The 18,301-nt window shown below is 38.9% G+C and overlaps 1 protein-coding gene and 1 long non-coding RNA gene across 3 annotated transcripts in view; both read left to right on the plus strand.

Moving 5' to 3' along the window:
* Positions 1-18,301, plus strand: part of RNF169 (ring finger protein 169) — a 91,256-nt gene that overhangs the window by 11,687 nt on the left and 61,268 nt on the right. The gene's annotated exons all lie outside the window — the stretch shown is intronic.
* LOC147358260 (uncharacterized) lies at positions 7,063-14,680 on the plus strand. Its single transcript, XR_015142188.1, has 2 exons — positions 7,063-10,437; positions 10,489-14,680. It is a non-coding gene; the product is annotated as an uncharacterized LOC147358260 (long non-coding RNA).

An 18,301-nucleotide genomic window follows, 5' to 3' on the forward strand; every position in this document is an offset into this window, starting at 1 on the left:
CTTCATTAAGCCCTTGAGCTCATGCTGTGTTGCCCTGGACAAAGATGAAGCAATGGAGTGAAGGGTTATTTCTGCCTTTTTTTTTTTTTTTTTTACTTTACAATATTCTATTGGTTTTGCCATTCCTAGTAATTGAGTTTTAACTGTGTGGAAAAAGGAACCAAAACCAAGACTTTTTCATCAAGCTGGGATTCTTGATGTGCTGCATCCTAGGTGAAAGGTGAGATAAAGAAAAATCTTCCCACTGACACAAATATTGTTAATAAGAAATCTTGTCTTGGTTTGCCTGGACTCTATATAAAGAGAAAATGGAAAAAAGCTTCTCTGAGGAATTGAAGTACAAGACCTGTGCCTTGTTCATATTTGGGACCTGAGTTTATATTATACGGTTCAGGTATCTCCATGCTGAGAAATTAATATAAAAGCTAACTTCAAGCTAGTGATACCCCTGGATCATCTGGAGAAAGGAAAGACTTGAAGGGGTACTCCCATATCCTGGGCCACAAGGAATTCTCACAGAAGAAATAAACCCAGCAGAAGATAAATTTATAATTAAAAGTGACACACAAGAAAACCATTTTCTACCACAAATGAGAATCAGTAGATAAAACAAGCAGGATTATAGCTCTAAGAACTGGAATAGTAGAATAGCAGTTGGAAAGGTAATTTAAATTAACCTAATTTAAGTGACGAAAGACATTAAAAAGTAATTGACAACCCAATAAATAAATAAGACATGAAACATATCTTTGAAAAGAATTAAACATAATAAAAAAATACAATCAGAGAGGTTAAAAAAGTCAACCCTGAATATTCATTGGAAGGATTGATGCTGAAGCTCCAATACTTTGGCTACCTGATGCAAAGAGCTGACTCATTCAGAAAGACCCTGATGCTGGGAGATATTGAAGACAAAAGGAGAAGAGTATGGCAGAGGATAAGATGTACAGATAGCATCACCAACTCAATGGACATGAATCTGAGCAAACTCTGGGAGATAGTGAAGGACAGGAAAACCTGGTGTGCTGGAGTCCACAGGTTGCAAAGAATCAGACATGACTTAGCGACTGAACAACAACAAATAAACAATAGTTTACACAGATGAAGAGAAAATAGTAAGCTGGGTGTTGCTGCTGCTGCTGCTAAGTGACCCCATAGACGGCAGCCCACCAGGCTCCCCCATCCCTGGGATTCCAGGGATGGAACACTGGAGTGGATTGCCATTTCCTTCTCCAACGCATGAAAGTGAAAAGTGAAAGTGAAGTCTCTCAGTTGTGTGTGACTCGTCTCGACCCCATGGACTGCAGCCCACCAGGCTCCTCTGCCCATGGGATTTTCCAGGCAAGAGTACTGGAGTCGGGTGCCATTGCCTTCTACAAGCTGGGAGTTGGGTATGAGGAAATCCTGAGAATGCAGAATAGTAAGATGAAGGAAAATATGAAAGAGGTAGAGAAATGAAAAACTGAACAAGAAGACCTAACATCTAGTAGCAATTTCAGAAGGAGAAAAATAAAATGAGGGAGACATGGAATTAGATGAAATTTTTTTGGAATTAATAAAAGTGAATTTTTAAGTTTAAGGTTCATGAGAACCTCAGTTCAGTTCAGTCGCTTAGTCGTGTTCGACTCTTTGCGACCTCATGAACCGCAGCATGCCAGGCCTCCCTGTCCATCACCAACTCCTGGAGTTCACCCAAACCCATGTCCATTGAGTTGGTGATACCATCCAACCATCTCATTCATGAGAGCCTCGCAAGGATTAAACAAGCAAACCAAAACAAACCCCACAACTAAATACATTGCAATGAAACTGCAGAACACCAGAGACTCTTTAAAAAGCAACCAAAAAAGGAAAGACAGAGGACCAAGAATCAGACTGAGAGCAGATGTCTCTTTATAAGAGAAACCAGAAGACTGACTAATATCTTCCAAGTACTGAGAGAGATCTGAATTTCATACTCAGCTGAGTTATCATTCAAGAGTGAAATCAAAATAAAAGTATTTTCAGATGAACAAAAATCCGGAGAATTTACCGTACTGTTTCTGAAACAACTATTATGTGAAAGTACGCGCTTCTGGAAGAAAGAAATGTAACTTAGAGGAAAGAACAGGATATAAGACATCATGATGAACAAAGAAATTGGTTAGGTAAACTAAGCACTGACTGTAAAACAAAAATAATTATGGTTGATTTGTGGGAGCTAAAACTAAAGTGGAGCTAAAATACCAGATGATAAAGTATAAGCTGGTAGGGAAAGTGGTCAGCATTAAAGAGTTATATATAGTTCAGGAGGAGGATAGAGATATTGATTAACTTTAGGCTTTCAGTCAAATGCATATTAAAAATTTAAGCATAACCACTAAAAGAAATACAATGTATAACTTGATCTACTATACACATATAGAACCATACACTTCCCAAATTAGAGACTACATTCTCTTTAATCAAATGTAAAATATTTATGTAACTAGGCACAAAAAATTTCATCAAATACCATAGCTTGATACATAATCCATGTTTTCTGACTCCAATACAATAAAATTAGAAACTAATGACAAATATTGATATGACTGATTCCCCTCACCTCTTAACTTGTTTAAAAAAAGCAAAAATAAACTGAAAATGTATGGATTGGACTTCCCTGATGGTAGAGTGGATAAGAATCTGCCTGAGAATGCAGGGTAACATGGGTTCTATCCCTGGTCTGGGATAAAATTTAAGTGCCTATATCATATTTCATTAAATCTTAAGATGTCATCATCATGAGATAGACTGTTGCTTTCCAAGTACAGTGCTTTTCTATCACTTAGACTTTTAAACTTTATACTTACTGAAAGAACTCTTAGGTTTACTTAGAAATAGATTTAGCATATCACTCATACACATATTTATAAAAGGAAGTGAAGTAATAAATTAGAATATTCCTGTGACTTCACATTCACAGTCTGATTTTTCTATCACTCTTGGGTAGAGTCATAGAGGTTTGTGTTTTCCTATATAGTATTGCTCACTATGTCATTGAAAGAGCATTGGTGAAGAACATTTCTTAAGCGATCCCCAGCATTTTCTTGAAACTGCTGACACCCATCCAGTCTTGATTCTGATGTTTTCTTGAACTGGCCAGAAGGTATCAAGAGAAGGTTTTCAGGTGAGACTCATAGTTCTTTCTCACATGGTCTGTAAAGGTTTGTTGACTAACATTGAGAAATTACCAGTCTAGTCATGCAACCAGAGGTAACTACCAAATAACTACTACTTTTGTAAGCTTATTCTTTATGTTAGTACATATATAAGCAGTGACAGTGGCACCATCACTGTTTCCTGACAGTGATTGTAAGGCTAAATGTAAGAAATATCCCAATTTCAGCAATATTAATATGAAAAAATTGATGTCCTAGAATCTGAAAGGTTTTTGAATAGAAGAAAAGCTGAAAATTAGTTAAGTGGCCAACTGAAGAAGCTAGAAAAGTAACAGATTAAACCCAAAGGAAGTAGAAGATAGGAAAGAATAAAGATAAGAATAGAAATTAATAGAGTAGAAAACAGTGAAGAGGATTCAGTTCAGTCACTCAGTTGTGTCTGACTCTTTGCAACCCCATGGACTGCAGCATCCCAGGCCTCCCTGTCCATCACCAATTCCCAGAGTTGACTCAAACTCATGTCCATTGAGTCACTGATGCCATCCAACCATCTCATCCTCTGTTGTCCCCTTCTCCTCCTGCCTTCAATCTTTCCCAGCATCAGAGTCTTATCAAATGAGTCAGCTCTTCGCATCAGGTGGCCGAAGTATTGGAGTTTCAGCTTCAACATCAGACCTTCCAATGAATATTCACAACTGATTTCCTTTAGGATGGACTGGTTGGATCTCCTTGCAGTCCAAGGGACTCTGAAGAGCCTTCTCCAACATCACAGTTCAAAAGCATAAATTCTTCGGCGCTCAGCTTTCTTTATAGTCCAGCTCTCACATCCATACATGACGACTGGAAAATTCATAGCTTTGACTAGACCTTTGTTGGCAAAGTAATGTCTCTGCTTTTTAATATGCTGTCTGCTGCTACTGCTGCTAAGTTGCTTCAGTCGTGTCTGACTCTGTGCGACCCCATAGACGGCAGCCCACCAGGCTCTGCTGTTCCTGGGATTCTCCAGGCAAGAACACTGGAGTGGGTTGCCATTGCCTTCTCCATTGTGTGAAAGTGAAAAGTGAAAGTGAAGTCGCTCAGTCGCTTCCGACTTGTAGCGACCCCATGGACTGCAGCCTACCAGGCTCCTGCATCCATGGAATTTTCTAGGCAAGAGTACTGGAGTGGCTTGCCATTGCCTTCTCCGAATATGCTGTCTAGGTTGGTCATAACTTTTCTTCCAAGTAGCAAGCATCTTTTAATTTCATGGCTGCAGTCACCATCTACAGTGATTTTGGAGCCCCTCAAATAAAGTCTGTCACTGTTTCCATTGTTTTCCCATCTATTTGCCATGAAGTGATGGGACCAGATGCCATGATCTTAGTTTTTTGAATGTTGAGTTTTAAGCCAACTTTTCACTCTCCTCTTTCACTTTCATCAAGAGGCTCTTTAGTTCTTCTTCGCTTTCTGCCATAACGGTGGTGTCATCTGCATATCTGAGGTTATTGAGATTTCTCCCGGCCATCTTGATTCCAGCTTGTGCTTCATCCAGTCCAACATTTCTCATGATATACTCTGCATATAAGTTAAATGAGCAGGGTGACAGTATACAGCCTTGACATACTCCTTTCCTGATTTGGAACCAGTCTGTTTTTCCATGTCCAGTTCTAACTGTTGCTTCTTGACCTACATACAGATCTCTCAGGAGGCAGGTTGGGTGGTCTGGTATTCCCATCTCTTGAAGAATTTTGCACAGTTTGTTGTAATCCACATAGTCAGAGGCTTTGGCATAGTCAATAAAGCAGAAGTAGATTTTTTTTTGGAATCTCTTGCTTTTTTGAAGAGGATTCAGTTCAGTTCAGTTTAGTCACTCAGTTGTGTCTCACTCTTTGCAACCCCATGAATCGCAGCACGCCAGGCCTCCCTGTCCATCACCAACTCCTGGAGTTCACTCAAACTCACGTCCATTGAGTCGGTGATGCCATCCAGCCATCTCATCCTCTGTCGTCCCCTTCTCCTCCTGCCCTCAATCCCTCCCAGCATCAGAGTCTTTTCCAATGAGTCAACTCTTTGTATGAGGTGACCAAAGTACTGGAGTTTCAGCTTTAGCATAAGTCCTTCCAAAGAAACCCCAGGGCTGATCTCCTTCAGAATGGACTGGTTGGATCTCCTTGGAGTCCAAGGGACTCTCAAGAGTCTTCTCCAACACCACAGTTCAAAAGCATCAATTCTTCGGCGCTCAGCTTTCTTCACAGTCCAACTCTCACATCCATACATGACTACTGGAAAAACCATAGCCTTGACTAGACGGACCTTTGTTTGCAAAGTAATGTGTCTGCTTTTGAATATGCTGTCTAGGTTGGTCATAACTTTCCTTCCAAGGAGTAAGCGTCTTTTAATTTCATGGCTGCAGTCATCATCTGCAGTGATTTTGGAGCCCCCAAAAATAAAGTCTGACACTGTTTCCACTGTTTCCCCATCTATCTCCCATGAAGTGATGGGACCAGATGCCATGATCTTCGTTTTTTGAATGTTGAGCTTTAAGCCAACTTTTTCACTCTCCTCTTTCACTTTCATCAAGAGGCTTTTGAGTTCCTCTTCACTTTCTGCTATAAGGGTGGTGTCATCTGCATATCTGAGGTTATTGATATTTCTTCCGGCAATCTTGATTCTAGCTTGTGCTTCTTCCAGTCCAGCGTTTCTCATGATGTACTCTGCATATAAGTTAAATAAGCAGGGTGATAATATACAGCCTTGACATACTCCTTTTCCTTTTTGGAACCAGTCTGTTGTTCCATGTCCAGTTCTAACTGTTGCTTCCTGACCTGCATATAGGTTTCTCAAGAGGCAGGTCAGATGGTCTGGTATTCCCATCTCTTTCAGAATTTCCCACAGTTTATTGTGATCCACACAAAGGCTTTGGCATAGTCAATAAAGCAGAAATAGATGTTTTTCTGGAACTCTCTTGCTTTTTCGATGATCCAGCAGATGTTGGCAATTTGATCTCTGGTTCCTCTGCCTTTTCTAAAACCAGCTTGAACATCTGGAAGTTCACGGTTCACGTACTGCTGAAGAGGATTAATAAACCCCAAATCTAATTCACTGAAAATATTAATATAGGTTCTGAATTATAGGCAAATCTCAGGCAAGATTGATGAAGGAAAAAAGCAAGAAAGCATAAATAATATTAGAAATGAAGCAGAAAATATGATTGTGAATATCAGGATTTTAAAAAACCCATGTTTTGCAACAGAAGCCACCACAATGAAAAACCTACACACTGCAGCAACAGAGTAGCTCCTGCTCATCGCAACTAGAGAAAGCCCGAGTGCACCAACGAAAACCCAGTGCAGCCAAAAATAAAAAAAGGAAAACCTGCAGATTAAAAGATGCCACCAATTTAAGTGTATGGACTAATTTGGATTCTTATTTGAAAAACTATAAAAATATTTGTTGGATTTCGAATACTGACTGGATGTTGGTATTAAAAGTTACCCGATTTTTAATGTGACAGTTTTCTGGTTACATAGTTTAAAGAGTCATTATTTTTAAGACATGCTAAGTTTAGAAGTTAGATGATATGGTGTCTGGGATTTCTTCAAAATAATTCATTCAAGGGGAGAGAGGACAAGCACGATTAGGGGAATAGATGAAATAAGATTGACAGTGGATTGGCTGTTGAAGCTGGGTGATAAATATGTTGGGGCTCATTGTACTGGTCTCTCTAGTATTTGAGACATTTTTATAGTAAAAAGCAGGAAAAGATTCTGTCTATTAAAGGAAAACAAGGCACAGATGGTTTTACAGGTTATTCAGATATAGACAGATGGATAATCCTTGTACAGACCATTCCAGAGAATAAAAAATGTTTCTAGACTCATTTCAGGGGGCTTTTACAGTGTGATATCAAAATCACACAAAGACAATATAGAAAGGAATAATAGAGGCCAGTCCAAGTGAAATCTGCACTAGTCTAGTAGTCTAATTTTTTTGTATCAATCACAATCACAAGCAAGTAGTAGTATTCTGGGAATGAGAGTTCGGCTTAGTATTAAGACTCTAATGTAATTTACCATGTTGATAAATTAAGAGTAAAACCATATGATCATTTCAGTAGATGCTTAGTAGAGCATTTGATAGTATTTATTGTTCATTTATTAATTGTAAAAGCTAGAACACTTGGAATAGGTGGGATTTTTTTTTATTTTAATTTTTTTAGTGGAATTTGTCAATACAAATGATTAGTGGCCAAGAACACTGAACTATGGTTAAATAGTTAACAGGTCCAAAAAAGTAATTGAAGAGTCCAGTAATATGCCCTCAAATATTTGAATGTGATATATGACAGGTGGCATTACAAATCAGTGGGGCAAAGGTATTTCCAGTTGTGGATGGTTAGCTTATAGAAAAAAAAGAAAAGTAAAGAAAAGAAAAAGTAAAGAAAAAATCTTCACACCATACACAAAAAGTTAATAGCAAATGGATAGCAAAAGGTCAAGCTATAAAACTTAGAAAATACTAAGAGTATCTATAATGGGATAGGGAAAATTCTTTATACAAATAAGAAATGCAGAATAAAGGAAAAGATTAATAATTTGGTCATATTAAAATCAAAACTTCATATGATAAAATATAAAGTAGGGAGATGAACCACAGCATGGGAGAAGATATTTCCAGTGTAATCGCTAACCAAAGATTATGTCCAAAATATATGAAGAATTACAAATCATTATGACAGACACCTCATTAGAAAAATGGTGAGGGAATTTGAATAGACATTTCACAAAAAAGGGAAACTGAAAGACCAATAAAACATCTGGAATGATGTTCGCTATCATTAGTAATTAGGGATGAGATCTAGAATACCAGGGGAAGATAGACCTTATACATGTATAGTGATATTTCTCCCAAACTAGTGACTCTGTACTCATTACTCTCCAGTGTTTGAAAGTTAAGTTTCCAGTGAATCAAGAGATTCTTCTTTAGTTTCAGTATTCAGATATTTAAAGACCAGGATTGTTTCCATCTAAATTTTTAGGTTAAATTTCTCAAATTCATCTCTCTGGTCTTCTATCTTCCTTTCCCAAATTTCTGGCCATACTACATTACTTGTCTTCCCTGGTGGCTCAGAGGTTAAAGTGTCTGCCTGCAATGTGGGAGACTGGGGTTTGATCCCTGGGTTGGGAAAGATCCCCTGGAGAAGGAAATGGAAACCCACTCCAATATTCTTGCCTGGAGAATCCCATGGACAGAGGAGCCTGGTGGGGTACAGTCATGGGGTCGCAAAGAGTCCGACACGACTGAGCGACTTCACTTTCACTACTTAGAGTTCTTGTAATATAGAATGGTTTTTGAAACCTTTTTGACCTTTTGTCTGCCTTGAGTATTCTTCCCTCTTATCCTTCTGTCAGGTTATACTCAGGTGAAACAAGTACTCTGAATTCTTTCTCATAGAGGAGTTGATTACCTTCCTTTGTGCCACCATGGAAATATGTGTATTGGTCATGTCACTGGATTTCAGTTCCTTGTTTGTGTGTCTGTCTCTGGGATTACACTGAACTCTTTGAGGTCAGGGACTATGTCTTTGTGTATTCGGCACTTAACATGGTACCTAGACTGTGTTAGATACTCAGTAAACGTTTAATACATTAAAAAGTCCTTAAAAAATCCTTTAAAAATATTTTTGATTATATGTCATGATTCATTTATCCTTCTGCTCATCTTTAAATATGCCACTCAGAATTGACCCTCATGCTTTAAATAATGCCTGACCAGTGCAAAAGAAAAGACGCAGTGGGGTTTACTGTTTCTCCATCTGGACGCTAAATTCTTTTTTTAAAAAAAGCATATAACAACTGGTTCTATTTTTTATTTTAAAAATAATTTTACTTATTATATTTTTGGCTGTTTTTGGTCTTTGTTGCTGCATGAGCTTTTCTCTAGTTGGGGCAAGTGGAGGCTGCTCTCTAGTTGTGGTGCCCGGGCTTCTCATTGCCGTGGCTTCTCTTGTGGAACACGGGCTCTAGGCTTGAGGGCTTCAGTAGTTGTGGCACATGGGCTCAGTAGTCGCGGTGCCTGAGCTCTAGAGCACAGGTTCAGTAGTTGTGGCCTGTGGGCTTAGTTGCTCTGCACCATGTGGGATCTTCACAGACCAAGGATCAAACCCGTGTCTCCTGCCTTGGCAGACAGAATCTTTACCGCTGAGCCACCAGGAAAGCTCCAGGATGCTAAATTCTTATTAATACCGCCAAAAGTTGCATTGGCCTTGCTTATCCTGAAATTGTAGGCAATAGAACTTCTTTTTTTTTTTTCACGAACTGCTATTAAGCCAGCCTTCCTCATCAGAGGTGTGTACAATTAAATTTTTCAGCCTGAAGACAACTTTTATCCAGTTTTGGTTTTTATTTTTCTAAATAGCAGTGGAACTATTTTCCCTTTACTGATGTTTTGCCATTTCTTTTGTGTTTCCTCTAGTATTTGTTTCTGTAAAACTATTATGGTAAAACCTCAGAAGACTGGACTCTGTTAATTTGAAGTTGAATTTGACTTTACTGAAGTTTACCTGGGCTTCCCAGGTCACACTAGTGGTAAAGTATCCACCTGCCAAAGCAGGAGACATACGAGATGCAGGTTCAAAAGTTTATATTTGCTTTCATTATAAAGAAAAACTTTACAAATTGATCTTCTTTCAGACAACAAATTCTTTAAAAGAACTTCGTACAAAGTGGTCCTGGTATTAAAGCACTTTATCACTGGTTCATTCAACAACAAAAATTTTAAGTCGCTGTTTTGTATGTACTATACCTAGAGATCATCCCCATGGGTTCAAGAAAATCTCCTAGTTTGAGGAATTAGTAATTATAACACAGTAATTATAACACAGATAATAAATCCCGCCAATACTGAGTTAAGTGCAGAATGTTGCAAGGGCCTGCAGAAGAGAGATCAATAAACAGGGCTTTGACCTAATTATAGTGAAAAAGAGGGAAGAGAAAGTGTCATATGTACAGTCAGAGAGAGATTGGGTCTGGCATATCTGGGAACAGTGATTGTGTGAAGACTGGGAAAGGGAAAGTATTGAGGTGTTGTGGAAATGTGACTGGAGTGATAGTCTTGGTCTTGTTTATAAATCTTGGAGGCAGAGGGAAGCCAATGAAAGTTATTAAGTGGAAGGATGATAGGGTCAGATCTCTGTAAAGAACTAGGAAAGCAGTATTGGAGATAGAAAAAGAGTCTTAGAGACAGGTCAGTTAGGCTACCATTTAACATAACAAGAAAGTACTGGAAGAGTAGATGGTAAGGTAGGCATTACTGTTAGGTAGGTATTACTGTTAGGTAGGTATTACTGTTAGGTAGGTATTACTGTTAGGTAGGTATTACTGTTAGGTAGGTATTACTGTTAGGTAGGTATTACTCCCATTTTATGGATGAAGAAACAGGCTTCACAAGGATAAATACTGGTAGATACAAATCCAGTGGGTAGTAGATTTGAATGCAGGTTGATATGGTTCCACATTCTACACTCTAAGAGTGGAAATTAAGCCCAAAGGCATTTTTATCAGGGTGGTTGTGGATATAGTGATGGCGACAGCCGCATGGTCTTGTCCTGCCTTGGTCTGCCGGACCTTCGTCTCTGCAGCATTCCTATACCTACATTTGCTTCTGTGATCTCTTTTATTGTGTGCCTCATGCTTTGACTGTGCTGATCCAGTGTGGGCTGCCTTGTTCTGCATTATTGTTTGGGCCATTGCTGGATTCAACAAGGAATTTTACACTTTGACTCTACTCTTCACACTTTGACTCTACTGTTACTTAATACCTGCTTTTGCAAATTCTACTCTCTTTGTCTTTCTGTAATCCAGATGTGTTAATCTGTGTGGGTTGTGACAACAGAATACCATGGACTAGGTGGCTTATAAACAACAAAAATTTATTTCTTAGTCCTAGAGTACGGCAAGTCAAAAATCAAGACTGGTAGACTCAGTGTCTCATGAGGGCCTGCCTCCTGTCTTCTTGCTGTGTCCTCACTTGGTGGAAGGGGCAGAGGAGCTTGCTAGGGTCTCTTTTACAAGCACCCTAACCTTTCATGAGAGCTTTTGGCCCTCATGACCTATTCACTTTTCCAAGACCTTATCAACGAACACCATCATGTTGGGGATTTGGTTTCAATGTGTGAATTTGGGGGGGGATACAACATTGAATCTGTAGCACCAGGGTTAGGAAATTACATTCAGCAGGCCAGATCCAGCCTCTTGCTTATTTTGTAAGTTTTATTGTAATACAGCCATACTTGTTTATATTGCCTATGACTGCTTTCATGCTGCAATGGTAGAATTGAGCAGCTGTTTTGGTCTGCTTTCCTACAATTCTGAGAAATTGCTATCCCTGAAAAGATTAAGTAGAATTTTTCCTTTTAAGGAAGTATTTAACATTTAATAATTATCAGTTATATATCCAACATTGTACAAAGCATTACTTTAAATCATGTCATTTAATCATTTATAACAATTTATTTGAGGACTGGGAAAACTGAGGGCTAGACAAGTTGTATTGTGCTGAGTGCACATTGATAAGTGTGGAGTCTGGTTGGTCTCCACAGCCTGGGATCTTTCTACTTATGGAAGTTACCAGGCAGACATGTGTGGATGGTAAAGTGCTGTAATTGTGTATTGTAACTGCCCAAATCGTTACAATTGGCATTGTTACCCCATAAACTTAAGGAACATTGTGTTTCCCAAGCATGCTGGATAACTGAGGTTTTATTGTTTATTAATAGTTTTACTATATTAATAGTAGTAAATATGGTAGTATGGTTCTTGTTGTTGACAGGATGAGTTTAGATTTCTTAACCTAATTTGGCCTCAACCTACCCTTTCTGGCCTATACCACTCTCCTACATAAACTTTCTGCTCGAGTAGAACATATTTATTTACTATCCAGCTTTCATGCTTAAAAAAAATTAAAATTGTGTCAATAAACACATAACTTGAAACTTACCATCTTTACCTTTTAAGTGTGCAGTTCAGTAGTGTTATTACAAATCTTGGTCATGCTTGCTCTTGGTCATGAATTGCTCTTCCTCCATCTTCTAACTTATCTAAGTTTTACCAGTTAGACTCAGCTGCGTTCCACCTTCCCAAAGCCTTGCCTCTCCTTCCCAGGCTTTGTTCTCTTGCTCCTACTGATGTCTGTTGCAGCGTTTGCTTGTAAGATGTGTTTGGCAGTTGTTCCATTTTGTGACTTTGCACCTGTCATTGTCTCTATAATTATTTAAATCTCTTACAACTTTTTATGACTTTGTCTTAGCTAATAAGCTCTATTAATAAGTGCTTTGGGGGAAGAGTCTCGTGCCTTTTTTTGGTGTATTTTCTCTTCCTATGGCACCTCCCTCTTCCTCATTGCTCACTTCCGTTTTTAACTTCCTGATCTCTGATTATGGTTTCCATTATTCTTACACACTTACGTATGATAACTTGATATGTTATCACTAACAGTTTCTTCTCCCTTTGTGACTTCTATAATTATATTGCTATTTCTTTTCCATTTGTTATTGCTGTTTCCATATTTAATGTTCTTGTTTGAAATTATAAGGCATACTCAGCCTAGCGACTTGCATAATTAGCCTAGTCAGTCCCTTAGTATTCGATATTTAGGTTATAATCAGTCTTTGTTTTGCAATTGTGAACAATGTTACAATGAAAATCTTCTTATGTAAAGTTTTTCTATACTTTAGATTATTTTCTTAGATTCCTAGAAATTATTCGGTTCAGTTCAGTTGCTCAGTCATGTCCGACTCTTTGCAACCCCATGAACCGCAGCATGCCAGGCCTCCCTGTCCATCACCAACTCCTGGAGTCTACCCAAACCCAAGTCCATTGAGTCTGTGATGCCATCCAGCCATCTCATCCTCTGTTGTCCCCTTCTCCTCCTGCCCTGAATCTTTTCCCAGCATCAAGGTCTTTTCCAATGAGGCAGCTCTTCGCATCAGGTGGCCAAAGTACTGGAGTTTCAGCTTCAGCATCAGTCCTTCCAATGAACACCCAGGACTGGTCGCCTTTAGGATGGACTGGTTGGATCTCCTTGCAGTCCAAGGGACTCTCAAGAGTCTTCTCCAACACCACAGTTCAAAAGCATCAATTCTTCTGCGCTCAGCTTTCCTTATAGTCCAACTCTCACATCCATACATGACTACTGGAAAAACCATAGCCTTGACTGCTGCTGCTGCTGCTGCTAAGTCGCTTCAGTCGTGTCCAACTCTGTGCAACCCCATAGATGGCAGCCCATCAGGCTCCACCGTCCCTGGGATTCTCTAGGCAAGAACACTGGAGCGGGTTGCCATTTCCTTCTCCAATGCATGAAAGTGAAAAGTCAAAGTGAAGTTGCTTAGTCGTTCCCGACTCTTAGCAACCCCATGGACTGGAGCCTACCAGGCTCCTCCATCCATGGGATTTTCCAGGCAAGAGTACTGGAGTGGGGTGCCATTGCCTTGACTAGATGGACCTTTGTTGACAAAATGAAATTATTAGGTCAAAAATATAAACATCTTTTAACTTCTTGGTATGTGAGCAATAAACTTTTATTTTATTAATTCTTTGCCAAGGATAGTTTTAAAACATGGCTTTAAGTTATTAGAATAGTAATCTGTAGTGTTAATTATGGTATTAGGTAAGCAGCCTTAAAATCTGGCATGAACATTTTATTAGCTTTTAATTCTTTCTCTCTGTACTTCCTCTTCTTTCCAGGTAAACACTCTTCATATTGCCTACTGTAAATTGTTACTGTCTTGGGAATAAGCAGTTGTGTTAGTTTAAGACAGTTGCCACTTGACTGTCATCTGCACTCTTGGAGAGTTAGAAGGGGTAAACTGAAAATACAGGTAAAATGGAAAGCACTTTCATTTTAGAACATGTTTGTGGTTCACTCCCCTTGTTTCCACCTTCCTACTTCTAAATGGAATGCTTAATTTAACATTAAAGTTTCTCCTTACTGAGGGTAATTCAGAAGTTTGGTGGGTAGTATAAGCAGGTAACCTTGAGATTAATATGGATAATGGCCTCTTGTTTCCTGTGCACCTCTGCACTTGCGTAGACTTTGTTGTAGAAGGTGGATTTTGATGCATTGCCTTTTTTTGCTCTTGTGCACCTCTGCCTCATGCAGCACTTAGCTGTTCAGTTTTATAACCCTTGGACATTCTGTAGTAGTTTCACTCACATATGTTTTTTTGTTCCCTTGTAAGATTTTAAGTTTCTCTAGGACTTGGCCCACATGTATTCCTACCTTTTTTGGATTCCTTTCTTGACTTTCTCGAAAGAATATTCTCTCCTTTTGTCTTCTCCCTCATTGCTTATTCCCTCTTTAGTAATGGTTTGTGGTTTCATGATGAATACCCTGTCTTATCCACTGCTTATGAAGAATGTAGATTTTGCTTCTGGCTATGATGGAGCAGACTGTCAGTAGACCAAAACTCCTGCTGAGAATAACTAGAAAAGCCTGACTTAAAAAAAAAAAAAAAAAAAAGATCTATATGAAGGCATTGGTAAGTTGCCAAGGCAGCCAGGACTTCAGACTTTTGTGGATTCTTGGCAAAGAGAGAGTATTGCTATTAAGAAGCAAAAAATCCAGCAGCGCTTTCTTCATGAGGCTAGCGATACAAAAATTATAGTTCAGGGCTGCCAAGTTAACCAGAACTTGAGAGGCCAAGATCCCAGAGAGAAGCAGGGTGCATCTCCCCACCTCCACAGCCTCTCCACCTGCTTTTTTTCTGTTGGGGCAAAGTCTTGGTGCAGGGTAAAAGGCTAAAAAGCTCCACAGAAGGCTAATGAAAAGCAAAGCGGTCTCAGCATTTCTTCACCGTTGAGGAGAAAAGAGTTCAGGACCCTCCAAGGAAGGCAGGCTTGGTAAATACCCTAGACTGGGAGGGTTACCAACTAGGATAGATGTTTTCAAGCTTTACAAAGCCTGCAGCCAACCTTGAATCAGCTCGTGTCCTGATTGGATTGTGAAGTGATCTACTCTGAGTCTGACTGCCAGTCACAGAACATGGTGAATCTTTTATAGGAGTGTAATATCATCCACAGCCTTTATAGTTTTTCATTGCACAGTAGATGGGATTCTAAAAAAAATTACCATGTAAACCAAGAGACCAGCCCGGGAATAAAACCAGACAGTACAGAAAAGGATCCATTGTATGCCAGGCACTGATAACTTATTCAGTTAGTCTGAAATTGAAGGACATTTAGGTTGTCTCCACTCTGTAGTATTGTGATTGATCTGCAGGGAATATTCTTGTTCTGTATCTTTGTACATATGTATTATCATTAAGATAATGAATACCCATGCTAACTCTGGTCTTTGTCAAATTCTTTTTTATATTTGTGAATCTAATACATAAAAGTCTTTTGTTTCAGAAGTTTTTAATAGGACTTCCCTGGTGGTCCAGTGGTTAAGAATCCACCTGCCAATGCAGGGGTCTTGGGTTTGATTCCTGGTCTAGGAAGATTCCACGTGCCCTGGGGCAGCTAGACCCATGCACCGCAACTACTGAAGCCCACACACTCTAGAGCCCACGTGCTGCAGCTACTGAGCTGGTGCGCTGCAACTACTGAAGCTCGAGTCCCTTAGAGCCAGTGCTCTGCAACAGGAGAAGCTACCAGAATGAGAAGTCCACACATAGCAACTGGAGAGTAGCCCCACATGCAGCAACCAAGACCCAGTGCAGCCAAAAATGCATAATAAAATAAGTAAAAATTAAAAGTTTTTAATATCTTAAGATGAATGAAATTGAGCATGTTTTAATATGTCATCTGAATTTATTTTTTTCTATAAAAAAACATCTACCACCTGTACATGTTCTTTTGCCCATTGTTATATAGGATTGTTCAGCTTTTTTTCCCCATTTTCTTTTTTTTTTTTTATATTAAAGAGGTAATGAAAAATAATGAATAAAAAGCACTGATGCTGGAGCTAGATTGCCTGAGTTTAAATCATAGCTCTTTCACTTACAGCAGTGAGGCTTTGGGCAAATTATATGCTCTGTGCTTCAGTTTCTCTTGTCTGTAGAATGGGGATAATAGTATCTCCCCATTGGGTCATTATGAAGATTAGATGAGTTAAAAATACATAGAGTGCTTAGAAATGGACCTGGCATAGTGAAAATACTACATAACTGCCAGTCATCAGAATGATGCTGCTGGTGGAGATAGAGATGGAAATTAGCAAAGAGATTTTTTTATTTGCCCAAGGACAAATTAGTAAGTGGGAGTGTCCAGATTAGGTTCTAGATTTTGGGACTCTTTGAGTCTAGAGTTCTTTTTATTCTTTTTCATTTTGCTGCATTGATAAGAAATTGAACCTACAGGGATGAAAACTCAAGCATAGGTATCTTTGGATTTGAGAGTTATTGGGGTAGTATCTTCTGAGTATAGTTCAGAGAGGTTCTTTTTCTGATTTTGTATTGAGTGTGGATGCTTTGACAATGACACTTTATTCCTGAGGGTTTGGTACAATTAGCAAGATACCAGTCTTATAGTTTGTTTGCCTTTATTAATAACCAGTCACACCACCCTAGAGAAGATCCTTTTCAGGAAGGACCATCAGGGAAGTACAGCTGCTCCTACAGTTCACATTAGACTGAATGCAGTCAGTACTCAGCTTTGGTCATTGACCATGGGTGCTTGTCATTTTTAGGGTATTATAGCCTTATAGAGTTTCTCTTCCTTTTATGCATGGTGCAGTTGACCCTTGAACTATGCGAGGATTAGAGGCACCAACCCCTTTGCACAGTTGAAAATCTATATGTAGCTTTATGATGGATAAGTGGATTCAGCCAGCCTTGGATTCAACCTCACATCATATGATTCTGTAGTAGGTATTTATTGAAAAAAAAAAAAATGTGTGTATAAATGGACCTGTGCAGTTCAAGCGTGTGTTGTTCCAGGGTCAACTGTAGTTGTCAGAGGACAGGCATTAAGAAAGTATTTCCACCACTGGATTCATTTATAAATACTAAGGTACTCAACATTCAGTGACACCTGAAATAGTTTCTAGTATTTCTTTTCTGTGAGATGAAGGAAGGTGAATGGTTGTTTCTGTGCTACTGAAACACTTGGAAAATCCCAGTAGGTTCTGGTGGAGGGATTGGTGGGCGTTGGGACTAATTTCTCTGGATTAAGGAGGGTGATGTTGCCTTTTCTGGTTCTTTTGACATCTTGTTGCTGTGCTTCCCCTGCCCTCAAATTTATTTCTTAGAGCAGTTTTAGTTTTACAGCAAAAGTGAGAGGAACGTACAGAGATATTCCATATGATCCCTGCCCGCACACATACATAGCTACCCCCATTATCACTGTCGCTCACCAGGATGGTAGCTTTGTTACCAAGGATGGACGTACAGTAACACCTTATAAATCACTCAAATTCCTTAGTTTAACTTACTCAAGGAAGTGGATCAAAAAAGATACTGCTGTGATTTATGTCAAAGAGCATTCTGTCTGTATTTTCCTCTGAGTTTTATAGTGTCCAGCCTTATATTTAGGTCTTTAGTACATTTCAAGTTTATTTTTTATATGGTGTTAGTGTTCTAATTTCATTTTTTTTTTTTTAAACACATAGCTTTCCAGTTTTCCCAGCACTACTTACTGAAGGGACTCTTTTCTCCATTGTATAGTCTTACCTTCTTTGTCATAGATTAGTTGGGTGTGTGAGTTTGTTTCTGGGCTTTCTGTCCTGTTCTGTTGATCTGTATTTCTGTTTTTGCACCTGTACCAGACCGTTTTGATTACTGTAGCTTTGTAGTATAGTCTGAGGTCAGGGAGTCAGATTCCTCCAGCTCCGTTTTTATTTCTCAGGATTGCTTGGATTATTTGAGGTCTTTTGTGTTTCCATATAAATCTTAGAATTTTTTGTTCTAATTCTGTGAAAAAATGCCATTGGTAATTTGATAGGGATTGCACTGAATCTGTAAATTGCCTTTGGTAGTATATTCATTTTGAGAATATTGATTCTTCCAATCCAAAAACCTGGTCTATCCTTCCATCTGTTAGGGTCATCTCTAATTTCTTTCATGAGTGTCTAAAGTTCATTTTTTTTTTTTTTTTAGCACTGAATAATATTCCATTGTCTGGATTATCAGCTTTCAAATATAATAGACAGTTATTTTACCAGTGAAAGTGAGTTTATTTGGGAAT

Source organism: Bos grunniens, chromosome 15 (assembly GCF_055505025.1).
Source record: "Bos grunniens cultivar Pamir isolate PY7600 chromosome 15, Bosgru_T2T1.0, whole genome shotgun sequence".
Lineage (NCBI taxonomy): Eukaryota > Metazoa > Chordata > Mammalia > Artiodactyla > Bovidae > Bos > Bos grunniens.